We start from the raw sequence: 13605 nt of genomic DNA, 5'->3' as shown, positions 1-13605 counted from the left end.
GGGCTTAATGCCTCCCTGCGCCTCCCCAAACTAAACCCATGCACAGGTCCCGTTACCATACCATGCCCCCCTTACTTCTGGGCTGCTGCTGGTGACGGCACTGCCTTCAGAGCTGGGCACCTGGCCAGCAGCTGCAACTCTCCAACCACCCAGCTCTGAAGGCAGAGCCGTGCCAGCAGCACCACACAAGTAATGGTGGCAAGACCATACCATGCCCCCCTTACTTCTGTGCTGCTGCTGGCTGTGGCACTGCCTTCAGAGCTGGGCGGCAGAGAGCAGCAGCTGCTGGCCAGGGCGTTCAGGTTGTTTGCAGCATGGGAGGACTATTTTTTTAACGCCGCTCCTGTTCCACCCTGCAATACCCTATCTCACTTGCTCCTGCATTGTTTGTTGAATTTTTATCCCATTCCCACTATTGTGGCATCTGGTCCTGCTGGACATGCAGGATCCCAGTCCTGCACGGGGCTCTACTAGGGGTTGCAAATATGCTTGCTTGCCCTGGGCGCTAAAATGCCTAGTTAGAGCACCGACTTCTCACTTCTTCCCTGAAAGAATCAAGGACTTAGTGGCATGGTCACACCCTCCTCTTCCTTAGTCACACTCATCCAATCAGGGAAGAGAAACACAACCAGGTGACTAAGCTGACGAATCAGACTGCAGCAATATTGAAGAATGAATGGTGGGGACATTGTCCAAACCTGGCTTATGAGCAATTCATAGGCTGAAATGTGTTGGCGTGAAAAACTGATTGAATAATTCAGAACAAGGATCCAAATCAGTTTGCAAACTGAAATAAAGGACAACAACATTTGTTGAATAAATCTGCTGCAAATCATAGAATGTCAGGGTTGGAAGGGACCTCAGGAGGTATCTAGTCCAACCCCCTGTTCAAAGCTGGACCAATCCCCAGACAGATCTTTACCCCAGCTCCCCAAATGGCCCCCTCAAGGATTGAACTCACTATACTGGTTTTAGCAGACCAATGCTCAAACCACTGAGCTATCCCTCCCTCCTAATTCACACACCTCCAACACAATGTATGAGAAGAAACAGGTGTTGTATGCATCTATACCAAGGATCACCCAATGAAATTAGTAGGCAGCAGGTTTAAAACAAACAAAAGGAAGTACTTCTTCACAGTGGGAACTCTTTATCAGGGAATGTTGAGAAGGCCAAAACTATAATAGAGATCAAAAAAAAATTAGATAAATTCATAGGGGATAGGTTCATCAACAGCTATTAGCCAAGATAGTCAGGGATGCAACCCCATTATTTAGGTGTCCCCCACCTCTGATTGCCAGAAGCTGGGAGTGGACAACAGGAGATGGATCACTTGATGATTACCTGTTCTATTCATTCCCTCTGAAGCACCTGGCACCGGCTATAGTCAAAAGACAGGCTGCTGGGCTACATTGACCATTGGTCTGACACAGTATGGCCGTTCTTATGTTCTATGAATGTGTGCAAGTCTCTCTCTTTTGCTGTGGTCTATGCACCAGATGGACGTTGTCAGTTTATATTTAAATTGAATCTCCATCATTCCATGGAGCAATATCCTTGTCATTTCACTAAACCAACTGTTTCTTCAATGGGCGTATTGTTATTTCTTATCAGCAACCCAACAGTTGCATAAAGTAGTAGCCTCTCTGGCTATGCTGGAAGCGAGGCAATTAAGCATGTGCTTACATAAATGATATCGTCCTTCTGTAATAACAACAACCCATGCACATGTGATGATATGAAAGCACCATTCTAATGAAAAAGTCATTGTTTTCTGATCAATGAGGCTTTAATACCGGCTTAGAGGCATGCTTTCACTGTTTCCTTTTAGAATTGCTAAACCCCTTTGTGGGTGCTAGCTTTATTTTAGTAATTGGGTCTTATCTTACACTTTTAAAATTGCTCTTCCCTGCAATCACTGCACATCTTCCAGGCAACATTGAGTGTTTCCCTCCCAGGAACAGACTTTTTAAAATGCAACAGCGGCTCCATAATCATGAATCACAGATCAGTTCTATCATTTGTGCCAAATCAGCTGTGCTGAAATAGATTATAAAATCACCTTCCAGTCAAACATATGGGCAGCATCACTATAATAATGATTGGACTGTAAGAAGCAACATTTATATTTTAATTGATTTCCAAGGTGCATGGGCAGAATGTAGATTGGCTCATAATGCAGAAGTTTAAGAAATGTTTTATTAAAAAAGAAAAATTCATGTAATTTGCAGTTACCCTGTTACATTGTAAGTAAGTGTTGTAAGCAAGACTCAAGAAGTAATTCTTCCGCTCTACTCTACGCTGATTAGGCCTCAACTGGAGTATTGTGTCCAGTTCCGGGTGCCACATTTCAAGAAAGATGTGGACAAATTGGAGAAAGTCCAGAGAAGAGTGACAAAAGTGATTAAAGGTCTAGAAAACATGACCTTTGAGGAAAGATTGAAAAAATTGTGTTTGTTTAGTCTGGAGAAGAGAAGACTGAGGGGGAACATGATAACAGTTTTCAAGTACAACGCTACCCCGATATAACGCTGTCCTCGGGAGCCAAAAAATCTTACCGTATTATAGGTGAAACCGCGTTATATCGAACTTTCTTTGATCTGCCGGAGTGCGCAGCCCTGCCCTGGAGCACTGCTTTACCGCGTTATATCTGAATTCATGTTATATCGGGTCATGTTATACCAGGGTAGAGGTGTACATAAAAGGCTGTTACACCTTTTTTTGTTTTTCTTAACCTCTGAGTATAGGACAAGCAATGGGCTTAAATTGCAGCAAGGGTGCTTTACGTTGGACATTAGGAAAAACTTCTTAACTGTCAGAGTGGTTAAGCACTGGAATAAATTGCCTAGGGAGGTTGTGGAATCTCCATCATTGCAGATTTTTTAAGAGCAGGTTAGAAAAACACCTGTCAGGAATCATAGAAGATTAAGGTTGGAAGAGATCTCAGAGTGGTCTGGATAATATAGTCTTGCCATGAGTGCAGGGGACTGGACTAGATGACCTCTTGAGGGCCCTTCCAGTTCTATGAGTCTATGATTTACACACTGTAGCTGTAGTGATCATGGAGTTCTAGTGAACTCCCACCAAGGGTCTCCACTGAGACATGGGGTCCCCAAATCAGCTTTGATTAAAGATGATATGAAAACACCACTCGCCAATACGAGTTCACTAATAGTAAAATAGTGATACATTAAACCTTAAACAGTGTATTTGAAGAAAAGCACTTTACAGAGTTCATTCACTCTATTTTCATATGACACGGATAGGGGAGTTGGGCATCGGAGTGTTAAAGACAGGAACACTTCTGTAAGCTGCTTTCAGTCAAGCCTACAGCTGTTAGGGGACGTGATTCAGACCTGGGTCTGCGTTTTCAGCAGGCTAGCGAGTCTGGCTCAAACCAGGCAGGGCACTGAAGTCCTAAGCTGACAGGGCAGGAAAGCAGGGGCAGGAGTAGTCTTGGCACATCAGTTGGCAGCTCCCGGGGGGGGAGGGGTTCTGTGATCAAACCCGTCACAGAGGTTTTTAGATATTGATAAGAATTAGGTCCTTTACTTGTATAGCCTGCCATTTGATGACATCATTTGGACCTGATGAGATTGGAGTTGCTGGAATACCTTCCCTGATGTAGAATGCCTGCCCTTAATGCCCTATGAGATGAGAGACAACAGCAAACCCAGGAATTGGTAGTTAAGTGTCAGTAGTGGAATGGGTTATATAGTGTTTCCCAAAGCAAGATGGCGTGTGCTCCGTGTTGTATGGCCAACAGGAGGAGGATATCCCTTTTGGCCACTGAGATTTCCTCGATATTGGAAGTACAGCACCTTGACAGCTGACCATAGATCACGGGTTTGTGATCCTGGCCCCACTGAAGGACTCCTTCGGGCTGTATAAGTCTCTCTCTTTTTACAATGAGAACTTGAGCTCTGAATTTGCATTTTGTCGACATTAGCTTTGCTTTTCACTACCGAGGAGGGGGCACCACATGAAGGCAGTACATTTGTTTCCTTTCCTGACTTACACAACCAGACTACATCAGGAATTTAAATCTGCCACGAACGAGCAGGACATTTCTGAGGAAAGTAGAAATCTTTTTCACCTTCTAGATCAAACCAGGCAAGAGTGCTGGAAAGGAACTGTTTCCAAATTGAATTTCACACATCCCGGTTGCAAAGCCTGGCAAACTATTGAGAGACTGAGTTGAGAGTCTGGTCTGGGCAAAAGAGAATACTGAGTCACAGCAAACTCCATTGCATCCTCAGCTGGTGGCCAATGGCAGGGCTCCTAATCAAGACAAAGCTTTCAGCTGTACAGTTAAAATGGTGGCTGCTGAGAGATGGCTGGCCCTGATGGCTCCTTTGACTGAGCAAGAGTTCAACCTGACTATACATCGGCTCCAGCCCAATAAGGCTCCTGGTTTAGGAAACATCCACAACAAGTTTGTCTCTCACTTTGGGCCAATCATCCAAAGCTGGCTGTCTTCCATTTTTGAATCATTGTACCCAAGATTGCAGAATCCCAAACATCTGGGGCAGGGCAAACATCAAAGCTGTTCCCAAGCCAAGGAAACAGACCGACCCCAAAAGCTACCAACTGATCTCTCCAGTGTGTGTTATCTACAAGCTGATGGAAAGATTAATCCTGATGCAGACGTAATGAGCTGATCAAGCCTCACCTGTCTTGTATTCAGGCTGGATTCAGGAGGGAATGATTCACGCAAGATATGGTATTTCTGTCTGACTCAATACAAAGAAACGCATCTGAGTTAGGAAAGGATGTTGGTTAAGTCCTCATTGATCTGATGGCAACCTATGACACCATGTGGCACATCAGGCTGACTGCCAAGCTGCTTCAAGTTATTCCTTGTAGAGTAATGGTACGGTTCATTCAAGAAATGATTAACAACTGAAGCTTCACCCTGCAAGTTGGGGAGAAAAATCAGTTGCCTTAAACATCCTCATAATGTCTTTCCATAAGGAACAGTTCTAGCTCCCCTTTTATTCAATATATACCATACATCCTTCCTGAAATGCTGGTATGTGTATGCTGATGACATCTGCATTGCTGACACTGGAAAGATACTCCATATCAGCACTGGCCCTGGCGTTTGGTCCGGCTGAATACTGCTCTGAGGTCTGGGGGTGCAGTCTCCACATTCAGCTTGTTGACCTGAAGCTGACTTTGTTAGTGGCTGTTTGAATTATACACCAACCTCCAGTGTGTATGTGTTAGTGCACATAGTTCCACCAGACCTTCAACAGGGTGTCCTTATGGTGAAGTCTACCTGGAAACCCGTGACAGATGAAACCAACCTACTACATGTCTGGTTGACTGGTGCTCCATTTTCAGACAAGAAACATGCAGCACCAACTTGATGGTTTGCTCGTATTCAGGGGAGGCATCTCACCCCCTCAAACTGAGATGACACACCACAGCTGATCTTTTGAACACCCCTTTGCTACAGCAGCTCCTGTGCTCTTGGACAAGAATGCTACCGGCCTTTTTCTATGCACGGGCATTCAACCCTGCCAGGGAGCAGAAAACTCATAAACTCATAGACTTTAAGGTCAGAAGGGACCATTATGATCATCTAGTCTGACCTCCTGCACAATGCAGGCCACAGAATCTCAAAACTCCATTCTTTCAAAGTGGAAAGATCAGTGGGAAAGAGAATCAAAGACATTAAGTACATTCAGGAGACCATCAATGCACCTGCTTCCTTGTCCATTTGATTGCAAATCACGGACCAGGCTCAATAGGGTATTCTCTGGCTTGTCCAAAGTTGCTACAACTATGCATCAGCTTGACTTGGTTTCCTTCCCACAATGCCTGTGGTCGGGGCAGAGCTGCAGACAATAACTGATGTAGTGAAAGAGTGCCCAATCTGACCTCTGGAGGGCACTTTACAATGCACAGTGTCCCTTGATACAGAGGCTGTCCTGTGGTTATAAAACGTGGACATTGAGCTCTAATGTATGGATACAAAAGAAGAAGACTGACATACATAAGCTTTTACTCCTGTTAGCCTTGAAAGTACAAGACAGCTAAAAGTAAGCTGGATTCTATTCTAGCTTGGCTTCACGTTAACTATTGTTAGAATCATAGAATCTCAGGGTTGGAAGGGACCTCAGGAGGTCATCTAGTCCAACCCCCTGCTCAAAGCAGGACCAAACCCAACTGAACCATCCCAGCCAGGGCTTTGTCAAGCCTGACCTTAAAAACCTCTAAGGAAGGAGATTCCACCACCTCCCTAGGTAACCCATTCCAGTGCTTCACCACCCTCCTAGTGAAATAGTGTTTCCTAATGTCCAACCTAAACCTCCCCCTCTGCAACTTGAGACCATTACTCCTTGTTCTGTCATCTTCTACCACTGAGAACACTCTAGATCCATCCTCTTTGGAACCCCCTTTCAGGTAGCTGAAAGCAGCTATCAAATCCGCCCTCATTGTTAACTAAGTTTAGTTGCAGACTGCATCATAGTAACATCTATTGTATGATTCTGCTAGGTCAAGTTTACGGGTGATGGACGTGCAAGCCAGAAAAAACACAGGGCAGGGAAGGAAACTGAGCAAATACAGTCTGGAATCACTGAGAGAAACAGATTCCCCATAATGACAATTTTACTGAGTCTCTTTTCAGATCTGAACTGAACTTTAAGGTCCACGGTTGTTCCTGATCAACCTGATAGAGGCCTATATGTCCTGTAATATCTACAAACATTGCATCAGATTCTTCCCTGGAGGAGCACCATGGAAGTCAACTAATTTGTTTGAATAACCTTACACAAAACTAATTTAAAGTGGTCAGAGCTCCACTGATGACAATGGGGCCTGACCCCATGTAATAGGGTGGTATTTGGCTGCTTGTGTATATGAAGATTGCTATCCTTAGTTGGACACACTGACCCGTACATCAACATCAGGCCCCTTTATTAGACTCAGCTTGGCTGTAGGCCTGCGGGCTCACTAGCCCTCTAGATCCTCTACCTGACTTTCTCTCCAACACCCATCTGGTTTTTTGTTTACACTACAATTCTGAACAGCAGAACTTTCCTGTCTCATTCCCAGCCCTTCTACTCCTCTTCGTCTCTGCTGTGCAGCCGCTGGTGTGGTCACCATGACTGAAATCTTATACTGGCCAGCTGATACACTGACCCCTCCTCCCCCTGTGGATGACATGACATTTCTCAGCTTCTACTGAACTACGTGCAGTAAGTTACTTCTTATAATAAGATATTATTTAGATCAATTATGTTTATTTTTTTCTACTGAGGCTTTATCATAAAACTATGCAATTACAATTGTAAAGCTATCAGTGCTGGAAGTAATGATCTCATTTGGAATGATAAAAAAAATACAGAAAGTTCTGCAAACTGGGAGGATGGGGATCTGTGTGTTTTATCTGGTGCTTAGAAAAAGCAGACAGGGTACGCAGGAAGGTAGGGGGAGGAAAGGCATTCTAGTAGGTGGAAACTCTGATTAGAGCTGGGTGAATGGTGTAAAAATAAAATTTAATGCTATTCAGTCAATTTTTAAACAAATTTGCTTTGGTTGTGTAAGCAGAGTCTGAATGAGCTCTCCCCTGACATCTAGTGGTGAGCTGTGGAAAAAGACTTCAGAAGCTGATCTCGTTTTCATGGACACACCCACCCTGCCTAGGTGTTCAGCATGATGGGAGTGCTTGCCCAAATGATCACTTGTGGCTGGTGTTGGATCCCCAGTCTCCTTGTTATTGGGGCAGGAATAATAAAGGTTTGTTATCCTTGTTGTGTGAACTGAGGGAAGCAGAACCATACCTGGCATACCCCAATGGAGGGACTCACCCTCAACTGAACAGCACTCGCTAGGCAGGTGATATGGATTCCAAAGCCCAATGAGTTGAGACAAGGTGGGGATAGGTATGGGCCCTGTTTAAGAGTCCTTGACACCATTTTACCCTTCCTCTCTTCATGGTATAATAAAAGAGCTAATTTAGACTCAACTGATAGTCTTGTTACATACCGCAGAGCTGAAATCACTGATACTTTGGCTCTAACACTTAGACCTACTTTGGGCCAGTATCTCTATTGCAAGAGGCTGCCCCACTAACAGCTGAAATCACTGAAAGCTGTGTTAAGGGGTGTGGGGGTGAAGACAACTTGGCAAGTGGCCAGCAGGGTGGCTGGTGGAGAGGTGTGGCATGCGGCCAGCAGGGTGGCTGGCAGAGAGGCACGGCAAGTGGCCACCAGGGCAGGTGGTGGAGAGGGCCAGAACCGAACCCCACAGAGGCATGGCAATCAGCCATTGGGGCAACAGACGAGTGCCTGAGCAATGCAGCATGTAAGGTCCTTACCCTCCCGCCCCACCTTCCACAAAGGGTGGGAGGTGTGTGACACTATTGACATGAACTTGTGACCAAATAGATCATTGGTGAAACCAAGGTCCTATAGTTGCACCAAATCTTGTACAAAGGCGGTCATGTAAGGTGTCTATGGAAAGGTTGTAAATTGCTGGTTATGATTATGCTGTCTATATATGTGTATCATATTTGTATTTTAAGTTATGAATATTGGCTTGAATATGTATGAATATGTACTTGTATCTCAATATGTTTGATTCTAAGTAGCATCAGTGAAGTATTTGGTCAGCTCCTTGAGAAAGAACTATTCAGAGTAAGCGCCCAATCAAGAAACACTTAACTGACAATGCAGCACCTTATAGACTAACAGACGTTTTGGAGCATGAGCTTTTGTGGGTGAATACCCACTTCCGAAGTGGGTATTCACCCACAAAAGCTCATGCTCCAAAACATCTGTTAGTCTATAAGGTGCCACAAGACTCTTTGCTGCTTTTACAGATCCAGACTATCACGGCTACCCCTCTGATACTTAACTGACAATGGATTTTGGGAGACACCAATCCACATCTGAGCTTTCTTGGGAATGTTCAAACTATCATGTAAACCAGAGACTGGCAACCTTTGGCACATGGCCCATCAGGGAAATCTGCTGATGGGCCAGGACAGTTTGTTTACCTGCAGCATCTGCAGGTTCGGCCAATCGCAGCTCCCACTGGCCGCGGTTCGCCATTCCAGGCCAATGGGGGCTGTGGGAAGTGGCAAGGGCCGAAGGATATGTACCAAAGGTTGCTGATTCCTGATGTAAACAATGGAGTTGGCCTGCAAAAAGCTGAATCATTCATGGACATGTGTCTTGCCTAGGTGGCTACAAACTCCATCTTGGTGCTGTGATTTTGCACAGAAGAACAAAGAGGTTTCGGCCCACAAGACAATATAAAAGGCCTTGGAAGCTCCTCCATTTTGTCTTCAGCTGGCTCAAGAGATGGCCTCTCCACCCCAAAGAGATGCCTGAAAGGAACTGGAACAAAGGACTGTAACTATAGGGGTGTGAGTGATTGCTGGACCCATGCCATAAACTACAACATTGGTCTGAAAATATTGGGCCCAGACTAGGAAGTAGTCCAGTCTGTGAAAGATACTTACTGGAACATCTCTGAGGGTGACATTTAATCTGTAATCAGTTCCTTAATGTATTAGGCTTAGACTTGCATGCTTTGTTTTATTTTGCTTGGTAACTTACTTTGTTCTGTCTGTTATTACTTGGAACCACTTAAATCCTACTTTTTATACTTAATACAATCACTTTTGTTTATTAATTAACCCAGAGTAAGTACCTGATACCTGGGGGAGCAAACAGCTGTGCATCTCTCTCTATCAGTGTCATAGAGGGTGAATAACTTATGAGTTTATCCTGTAAAAGCTTTATACAGAGTAAAACGGATTTATTCGGGGCTTAGGCTCCCAGAAAGACTGAATACTGGGTGCTCGGAAAGTCCATGTTAACTGAGAAACCCCTGGGCTAAGTGAATCTTAATTTCTGTGAGCTGCAGGGGTGTGTGGCACAACCTCTTGGTCTGTGCTGGAGCAGACTGGTGGGTCTAGCTCAGCAAGACGGGAGTGGAGGGAAGATATTTCTGGCAGGTTTTTTTTTCTCAGTGGTATTCCAGCACATCTAGTGAGAAGTCTTGAGGGAGTTTCTGTGATCCAACCCATCACAGGTGAACTTTGCAGATGAACCTCTGAACTCTAGGGCTGCACTGGTCAAGGACAGCAACTGTGAGTGAGGTACAGAGAAGAGACAGGCACATTTTTGGGTTGCTGGACTTAAAACCCTGAGGGGAAAAGGACACTGCCCAACTTACTTGGGGGTGGGTCTTTTGCTCATGGTTTGTGTTTATGAACCCTAGTTGCGGTGTTTTCCCAAACTAATGCTCAGTTAATTCCCTCCTTTTATTAAAAGTTTTTGCTACGCTCAGACTCTGTGCTTGCAAGAGGGGAAGTATTGCCTCTTAGAGGCATCCAGGGGGTTGTGTGTAATTGTCTCAGGTCACTGGGTTGGGGCTCGAGCTGGTTTTGTGTTATATTGTTAAAAAGGAACCCCTAGATACTGAACTCAGCCCTTGTTGCCATGGGTGGCAAGTTTGTAAAAATTTTGGTGGGGCCCAGAACCCGCCCCCAACTCCGCCCCCCCCAACTCCGCCCCCACCTGCCTAAGACTCTGGGAGGGGGCTCGGCGGGGGAGGTCTGGGGTGCAGATCCTGGGCTGGGGATTAGGGTGCAGGAAGGGTGCTGGGTGCAGGCTCTGGGCTGGGGCAGGGGGTGGGTGTGCAGGAGGGGGTGAAGGGTGCAGGCTTTGGGATGGAGTTTGGGGTTGGGAAGGGGTGTGGGAAGGGGGAGGGAGTTTGGGGATAGGAGGGAGTGCAGGATGAGGACTGTGGGGCTGAGGATGAGGGGTACATGATGCAGGAGGGGGCTCAGGGCTAGGGCAGAGGGTTGGGCTGTGGGGTGAGGGCTGTGGATGAGGGGTTCATGATGCGAGGGGGCTCAGGGCTAGGGAAGAGGGTTGGGCTGTGGGTGAGGGCTGTGTATGAGGGGTTCATGATGCGAGGGGGCTCAGGGCTAGGGAAGAGGGTTGGGCTGTGGGTGAGGGCTGTGGATGAGGGTTTCATGATGCGAGGGGGCTCAGGGCTAGGGAAGAGGGTTGGGCTGTGGGTGAGGGCTGTGGATGAGGGGTTCATGATGCAGGAGGGGGCTCAGGGCTAGGGCAGAGGTTTGGAGTGTGGGGTGAGGGCTGTGGATGAGGGGTTCATGATGTGGGGGCGCTCAGGGCTGGGGCAGAGGATTAGGATGCGGGGGGATGAGGGGTTCATGATGTGGGGGCGCTCAGGGCTGGGGCAGAGGATTAGGGTGGGGGGGATGAGGGCTCTGGATGGGGCTGAGGCGTAGGGTGCAGGGGGATGAGGGCTCTGGCTGGGGCTGAGGATTAGGGTGCAGGGGGATGAGGGGTTCATGATGTGGGGTCGCTCAGGGCTGGGGCAGAGGATTAGGGTGCGGGGGGAATGAGGGCTCTGGCTGGGGCTGAGGGTTTGGGGTTGGAGAGGCTCAGGGTAAGGGCAGCCTGCCTTGCCAGTACTGGCGGTGGGCAGGCACTAGGACCCTGCGGCAGCAGACAGCAAATCTGCTGGGAGGCCTCCGGGCAGCAGGCAGGGGAGAGGCGCGCTGCGTTCTGTCAGGCAGGGACGCAACACAACGCGGCGGAGGGGGGGGAACACGCGGAGGGGGGGTGGCAGGCGGGGGCTGGGACCTGCTCCAGGCAGGGTCGCGGTGGCGGGGGGAGACCTGCGGTGGCCGGGGCCGATCCAGGGAGGACCGGGGGGCGGGAAGAGACCCAGCTCCAACTATTGCTGGAGCAGGGCGCCCAGCCCTGAATATTGCTGGGGCCCGGGCCCCACACAAATATATAACCTGCCGCCCATGCTTGTTGCTGCTGGCTCCACCTGGCAGTTGTGTTTCTCTTTTTCTGTTCTGAGAATGCACCAGCGAGGGAGTTTACTGGCATTAGTGTTTGAAGAAACTGGGGATTTTAAATGATCATTGCAGAACCTTCATGAAAAGAAAATTTCAAATTCATAACTGTGAGCTTTTGCAATAGAAAACTGATTCTAAGAGTTATGGTAATCCAATTAGCAAACATGAACAGGCTACGGGACCCTGTGTCAAATCAAAACAGTTTGGATTGGAATCACTGAGCATGCTGGTCTCAAACAAATCACATATCAAAAAGCACTTACAGGCTTTTTTTTTGGTGAGTAATTCCAATTAAAATGCACATTTGAAAACACAGGGCCAGACTCCAAAGCCCAGTGAAGTCAATAATCTATTGTGATCTGTTCACTGCCAGTTCACAGAAAAAAAGAGGTGAAATAAATTGAACAAGTTATACATTACAACTCCCCTCCGCCCCTCGATCCAGTTTTAACACTGCAGGAAGCATAAGCACAAAACTCTGAGGCTGCAACTGGGTCTGTGAAGTCTAACTCAAGCACAATAGGGAAAAAGAGAAACATGTTGATTAGGCCTACAAGCTTTGGGTCTCATCATGGAAAGTGCTGAGGAGCCCAGCATCTCTATGGGTTTAAAGCGCACCTTAAAGATGCCTGATTTTTAGAAAGTACTGAAAGCAACCCCTCCAAAAACCAGGCCTCTTCAAGTTGCCTCAAATTGGGAACCCTGCACCCTTAATCACTTTTCCTGAGGCCTAACGTTCAACTCAGTGGCATGTCAAATAATTTGTCATTCTGTCCTGTCTTTTCCCAGCCCCTTCAATTAGCTACTAATGACATACAAAAACTTTATTTGTTTTATATTTGCTAAAATGTGAGTGATTGGTCCTAGACAAAACATGAGACTATTTAAGAGACTGTATGGAAACTCATAGCACTTCTGTCCTATGTCTGGGGCTTGTTTTTAATCAGACAACCACAAGCTAATGAAATTATTAGTGCTGGGTAGGGCTGATGGAAAAACTGGGACAAACTTTTTATGAAAATGTCACCCCTTTTCCCCGCCCCATCAAAATTCCAGTTTAATTTACATAAATAGCAAATTATGAGGTTTTTCTACCAACCCTCATGCTGGGTTAGGCTGACCGGATGTCCCGACTTTATAGGGACAGTCTCGATATTTGGAGCTTTTTCTTATATAGGCTCCTATAACCCTCCACCCCCTGTTCCAATTTTTCACACTTGCTGTCTGGTCACCCTATGCTGGGTGGACTTCAAAGGTCTTAATTCCAAAGGAATGCTTATCTGAATTTGGGATGGGCTTCTGGCATAACATTCAGATCTGGATTTACACACCCCGAGGAAGAGATGTGAGCTTGAAGTTTTATCCTAGATTCAGCTGAAGATTCTTATTTTATTTCCATCAATTATTTCAGCTCTAATCCTTATTACAAACCCAACAGCACTTTCTGTCAAGGTTTCAGCTAAACAAGCCCATAAAAAACGCATTGGGATGAGCAGTGGGGGAGAGAAAGCTTTAACAATTAGACAAAGGGATGCTATTGTCAGATCACACAATGGTAAGAGAACTCATAATTGCCCAACAGAGGAATGGCATTGTTAGAAGAAGAGAGCTCTAAATACAGAGGAGGAGAAGGCTGGGGGGGAGAGGGAGGAGGAGGAGGAGAACAGACCAATCAAAAGAAGCATCATGCACAGAGATGCTAGCAATAACTCTAACCTCAGGGCCCCAGGATGCTAAAGTGG

The sequence above is a fragment of the Mauremys reevesii genome, linkage group 2 (assembly GCF_016161935.1).
Source record: "Mauremys reevesii isolate NIE-2019 linkage group 2, ASM1616193v1, whole genome shotgun sequence".
Classification (NCBI taxonomy): Eukaryota; Metazoa; Chordata; order Testudines; family Geoemydidae; genus Mauremys; species Mauremys reevesii.
Note: the sequence above shows the minus strand (reverse complement) of the source record.